The sequence below is a fragment of the Carlito syrichta genome, unplaced genomic scaffold (genome assembly GCF_000164805.1).
Source record: "Carlito syrichta isolate Samal-C Ts95f unplaced genomic scaffold, Tarsius_syrichta-2.0.1 Scaffold312069, whole genome shotgun sequence".
Lineage (NCBI taxonomy): Eukaryota > Metazoa > Chordata > Mammalia > Primates > Tarsiidae > Carlito > Carlito syrichta.
This window is the reverse complement of record NW_007256165.1, coordinates 319940-325961: the sequence shown is the minus strand read 5'-3', so window position 1 is coordinate 325961 and position 6022 is coordinate 319940. Positions and strand designations below refer to the sequence as shown.

At 49.0% G+C, this 6022-nt stretch overlaps 1 protein-coding gene and 1 pseudogene across 1 annotated transcript in view; both read left to right on the top strand.

The window, feature by feature from the left end:
- LOC103272011 overlaps positions 1 to 3305 on the top strand; it is a 22571-nt pseudogene extending 19266 nt beyond the window's left edge.
- Positions 2233 to 6022, top strand: part of LOC103272009 (tubulin beta-2A chain) — an 8115-nt gene continuing 4325 nt past the window's right edge. Inside the window, exon 1 of the mRNA XM_021718318.1 lies at positions 2233 to 2298. The gene's annotated coding sequence lies outside the window, so the exon portion shown is untranslated. The remainder of the gene's footprint in view (positions 2299 to 6022) is intronic.

Here is a 6022-nt window from a genome sequence, read left to right as displayed (position 1 = left end):
AAAAAAAAAAAAAAAAAAAAAAAAAAAAATAGAAGTTTCCCAGAAACTTGAAGCTTTAACTTTGAGACTCTAACTCAATCTCTCAATATATTTGATTATCTATATAGTATCATTATAAGGTCTATTTATATAAGGTAGTTGAACCTTATTGATAATAAAGCCATTGTTATTCATATTGCAGTATGGTAACCTGAAAGATAAGAATGAAAAGATACTGGAACATCACCAGGGTTCCACTTAGTCATGAACAATTATTCAGTCCATCATCATCATAACCATATCATATGTCTAAGATATCTCCGCAAGTGATGCTTTCACTGACATGGTTGGGCTCCAAAAGCAGATGTGGTCTCAACAGTACATGGCTCCTTCCTTTTGGGCATCTGGTGTAACTGTGCTCAGAGACAGTATCAACTCTTGTTCTGAGTTTTTCTTAGAGCACCAATGTAAATATCCCCCACTGCATAAAGCATTTATTCATTCCTTTACTCTCAGCTACCTCCCCGCTTCTCTCCATGTATTATTTTATTTTTACTGAATGTTTCCGCCATTGGAAAGGATTTTAGATTTGGCAACTGTATTGGTACAGATCACCAGAAGCAATAAGTGTCTGCCTTAATCCCCTCCCATTCACACAAGGTTACACGGGGACAGAACTAGTGGGCTCTCTGGACCACTAGGTTATACTGCTGCATTCAACATTAACACCAATTTTGCCAGATGAAGTGAAGGCACAACCCACACCATTGGGCCCTTAGGAACTCTGATATTAAAGTTTAAAGGCACAATGAGTTTCTTGTTTAGCAATCATCTCTACTTTTGGCAACTACAGTTGCTTCCATGGTCCCAGGACCACTGCATCAGGTAGAAAAAAAAGTAAGTTGAGGTGATGTAGGGAAAAACTGTATAGTCTTCCCCATTCCCTTGTCCACAGATCCCACAGAAAAGTGGAGGACTCTGTCCAGTGTGAATACTCCCTTGCCCCCCTCCTTGGACTCTGTCCAGTGTGAACACTCTCTTGGTGAGTGTATGAAGGCACATAAGTCCACCCTGCATAATTTTATCACCCCATTTCAGACAACATGGGTGGGGGTGGGCACCTGTGCAAGGACTTGGTCTCTTTCACAACTGCCATATTGCCCACCCAACCACCCCACCCCCTTCCCTGCTGCAATTCACAATGGAGTCTGCAACCTCTCAGGCTCCTGCTAGCCCTTCCTAGACCATTCCCTGCTGTGGTCAGTGCCCACGGACCAATGTGTGCGCCTGTGTCATAAACGTGCGCTGTTGGAGGGCTCGTGAGGACAGTGCCAGGATACACTGAACCCTGGAGGCAGCCAAAGGGTGGGTCCACCTGTCCTCAGCCCTGCCAGGACCCATCAATCATCAGTGACATTCAGCTCTGCCTGGAGTGACAGAGACTCTCACTCCTCCACCCTTCACACCCCACCCTTGCCCCTAGAAGGGAATCAGCTGTGTCCTCCTCCCCCTCCAATGCCCCTCCCCGCCTTTCAGTCAGTCACCATATGATGGCCCATGCTCTGCGGATTTCCAAGCTTCTCAGCAGCAGCCACAGCTGCTGCTGCAGGAAATAGGGACTTGCAGCTCTTTGCCCAGGACTCATTCACTGACCACAATGGCCGCTGTGCCAAGGACACGGGAGGAAGACAAGGCTATCCATAGTGACATGTAGGATAGCATGCCAAGATGTGATTCTTTTTGTTTCAGTTTTAGGAGGTCATCAGTAATGAGCATGGGATAGGTCCCACAAGCAGTTGCCATGGAGACAGTGAATTGCAGCTGGAGAGAATCAACGTGTACTACATTGAGGCTGCTGGTGAGAGGTTGGATGTGTTTGCCCAGGCACTCTTGCCTTCCATACTGTGGCAGATGAGATGCCCTAGGAACATGCAAGTGACAAGGACATGCTTCTTGCTTACTCTCTTAAATGTCAACTGCTAGAAAAAGACCCTATCTAGTTCCTTAAGACTCCTGCCTGTTTGACATGGCTCTGCATGCTCAGTACCTCCTTTTTCTTAAAAGCAGAACAGCACCCTGTTCTCCTCCTTTTGTCTCAGAAGCTGGAATTTTCTCTCAAGAATGCTGCTGTGAGAGCCGCATAGAGCACAGCCCTGCCCATGAGGGCTTTGCCAACTGCAGGTGTAAGTCAGTTCTTGTTCCTCACAGGTAGCAAATACATTCCTCAGTCTATCCTGCTGGATTTGGAGCCAGGCACGATAGACTTGGTCAGGTCTGGACCATTCGGTCAGATCTTCAGGTCAGACAACTTTGTGTTCGGTATGTAGTCACAACCAGCAGGAAGTGGGAACTGGTCACATGACTCACCTTTTTCCTAACAATCGTGCAAAACACAGGTCTTAGAGGCCAAGTCCCTATCCCCGGACAGTTATGGCGCTGGTCACTCTCCATGGCTCAGATCAGTGTCAGCCTGCAGACAACAGGACACCCAGGACAGAAAAGCCTCTGGCAAAAAGAAGAGCGGGCCAGGAAAAGCTGCCAGCAGGGCTTCCAAGGCTACAGGCTCTGCTGAGTACACTGAGCCTTGACCCTTTCCCGGTTAATTGCACCTAATTTGAGTACTTCCAGAATGGCTATGCTTCAAACGTATGTACTTTAAAACTAAGTTTATTAATCCTCTTCCTCAATTAATAGCTTCATATGAATTAAACTTGCTTTTTACTTTATTATGAATTTCAGTGTTTTTGAGGGTCACTGATACATAGTAAGTTTTTTTTTTTAATGGTATTTAACAGAGAAGAACCTGCCACTCTAAGACTACTTCTACCTTCTCTACACTCCAGGGATTTCAGTTGACCCACTCACTGGGGGATGGCACGGGCTCCAGGATGGGCACCCTGCTCGTCAGTTATATTCGGGAGGAGTACTGAGACCACATCATGAACACCTTCAGCATGATGCCCTCATCCAAGGTGTCGACACTGTGTGGAGCCCTTCAATGCCACCTGTCTGTCCACCAGCTGGTAGAAAATACAAATGAAACCTATTCCACGGACAAACAGGTCCTGTATGACATCTGCTTTCACACACTGAAGCTCACACTGACCTCAACCACCTGGTGTCGGCCACCATGAGCGGAGTGACCACCTGTCTGCGCTTCCCAGACCAGCTGAACACAGACCTATGCAAGTTGGCCGTGAACACGTGCCCTTCCCCCACCTGCACTTCATGACCAGCTTTGCAAAGGCAGCCTACAGTACTGGGCCCTGACGGTGCCTGAGCTCACCCAGCGGATGATTTGTCCTTGCCTAGCATCCCAAGCATAAGAACAGAGGAGCAGGGAGGGTGAATGTTTGCTAACAGCTACACAAAGAACCAGGACGGCTTCCTATGAGTCACCAACTTGATGAGCTCTCCAGCAGCTGACGTGGTCAGACCTGCATCTTTATAGCTTTCAAATAAGGACAGCCAAACTAGTGAGAACAGCTTTGGTCTCTGCATTCACTTCTGAATCCAGTGCACCTCTAGATTATAAAGGATTCAAAATCCTGGTTCATGGGGAGGGATAGCCAGGGAGGGACTGGAAATGCCTAGCTAGTGAGAAGAGCACCGGGATAGTGTGAACGTTGCAGGTATCTCAAAGGCAGCCACAGAAGACAGCTACACAGCCACAGAAGGCTAAAGGCCACACATCAGTAGGTGCAGACAAACTTCCTAACAGTTCTGTTGGTATCAGATACTGCTGTGTTGGCCATGTGTCTTTGGCCCTTGCCCTTCCAGACATGTTTGTGGTTTCCTAGGTCAAACAACTGTGACGTGCTTCAGGGCTCATTTACCCAGGGAGGTAAGCTTTTGGAAATAGGTCCCATTCATTGGCAGACTGGAGGCTAAAGAGCCCAGCTTCCCTGCCTCTCAGGCGGGACAACTCCAAGTTAACTTCCAATGTGCCTCTGACAGATCCCCTTGGGTGGAGCCCTTGCTGCTCACAGCAGTAACCTGCTCTCTGATGCAGCCCGTTGGTTTCCTTCACTTTCCCACCTCTGTTCCCCGCGACCCTTCCATATGGACACCACCCTAATCAGCGTCCACTCAGATCTTCCTCTCAGGGCCTGCTTTGAGGGACTTGACCTGAGCCGCACATCAAAGAAGAAACCATGTACTCATTTCTTACTGCTGTGTAACAAGTGTCCATAAAGTTTGCAGCTTAAAACGCCACGATCTCCTACAGTTTCTGTGGGTCAGAAGTCCGGCAGGGCTCGGTGGATCCTCACGGCTTGGGCCACACTCTCATCGGGAGCTCGGGGGCCTCTGCCACACTTGTTTGTGGGCTCAGCAGAGTCCAGTTCCTTAGTCATAGGTCTGAGGTTCTTATTCTCTTGTTGGCTGTTGATCAGAGGCTGTTCCCTTCCACAGGGCCCTCCCCATATCAGGGCAGCCAATCCTTCAAGTTCATAAGGAGAGGGTCTCTATGGCTTTCAAACTCTGACAGTTCTCTTCTACGAGCAGCTGGAGAAATCCCTCAGCTCTGTAATTAGGGGAGCCTACCCAGTTAATTTCCCTGACTTAAGGTCAGCTGACGTGGAACCCGAATTACACCTGCGAAATCCTACCTTAACAGTACCTAGACTAGTGTTTGGTTGAACAACTGGGAAAAGGTGTGTGTACACCAGAGGCCAGGTGAATCTTGGGCCATCTTAGAATCGGTCTATATAGGGACTATTTAGGGAGTGGAAACAGCAGGGTCTCTGGAACAAGATGAGGCTGTATTTATAGAGTATGTGATTCTTCTACTTCTTAGTGTATGCCCTTGAGCAAGTATTTTACTCTCCAAGTTTTAACTTCTTTGCCCAGGAAATGATGCTCATAGTAGCCACATCAGAGGGTTATTGTGAGGATTAAATGAAATGCACATGAAAAGCACTTATCACACAAGTGTGCAATAACTGGTTCCGTAGTGAGCACCTTGTCAAGGGAGGTATTGGAAGACAGGCTATATATAACTTCTTGCCAGGATTCTGCAAAGGGGAACTAGGGAACATTATTAATCTTGGAGTACCTTTTAATTTTATTGCATTTTTTATTTTTTTGAGTTGGAGTCTCACTCTTTTCCCCCAGTCTGGAGTTCAGTGGCACACTCACGACGAGCACAGCCTTGACCTGCTGGGTGATTTTTCTATCTCAGTCTTCTAAGTAGCCAAAACCACAGACGCACACCACCACACTCAGCTAGTTTTTGCAATTTATTGTAGAGACGAGGGCTCACCAAGTTGCCCAGGCTGGTCTTGAATCCCCCAGGGCTCAGGCAATCCTCTCACCTTGGCCTCCCAAAGTGCTGGGGTTACAGACTAGCCACAGCGCCCGGCCTAATTTTTAAATGTATAATTTTAAGGTTCCCTTTAACCAGGAAAAGTGTATGGCTCTGGGTAAACATTCTTGGAAGAGTTAACATACTTACTGAGTCCAAAAGAGACCAGCGACAAACCCAGCACTGAGCACTTTTCCTGGCCCCTCCTAAACCACCTTCCTTACATGTGGAGGTGAAACCCCTTTCACCCTGCCGTCTTCGCTTGCCTTAAAGACAGCTGCCATCAGCTTTCCCAGGTCCCCCGCTCCTCCCCATGCTGCTCCCCCTCCCCGCTCGAACCAGGAAGGGAACAAGGCACGGAGTACAGGACCCTGCCAGGAGGCAGCAAAACCTTAGCGAACAGTTAGAGACCCCACTGGAAATGCGTCAGTTCCGGCCTCCCTACTCCAAAAGGGAACTCGACGCCTCTCCTCGCCCCCCGAAAAGCGAAGACCCTGCTTGGAGGCAGCCCTCCCCCTGATTCCGGAACCCCGGTCTCCAGCCCGCCTCGAGGGCTCAGAGGGGGCGGGGTGGCATGGGTACTGCGGCGTGACTGAAGGACCAAGCGCAGGGGTGCAGCAGCACCCATGGGTCGGGGAGAGGGCGGCCAGCTGCCTGGACCTTCGGCCACCGGATGCCTAGGCTGGACGCCCACCCGAGACCCCACGGCCGCAGCAACCGGGGTTCTCACCTCGCACC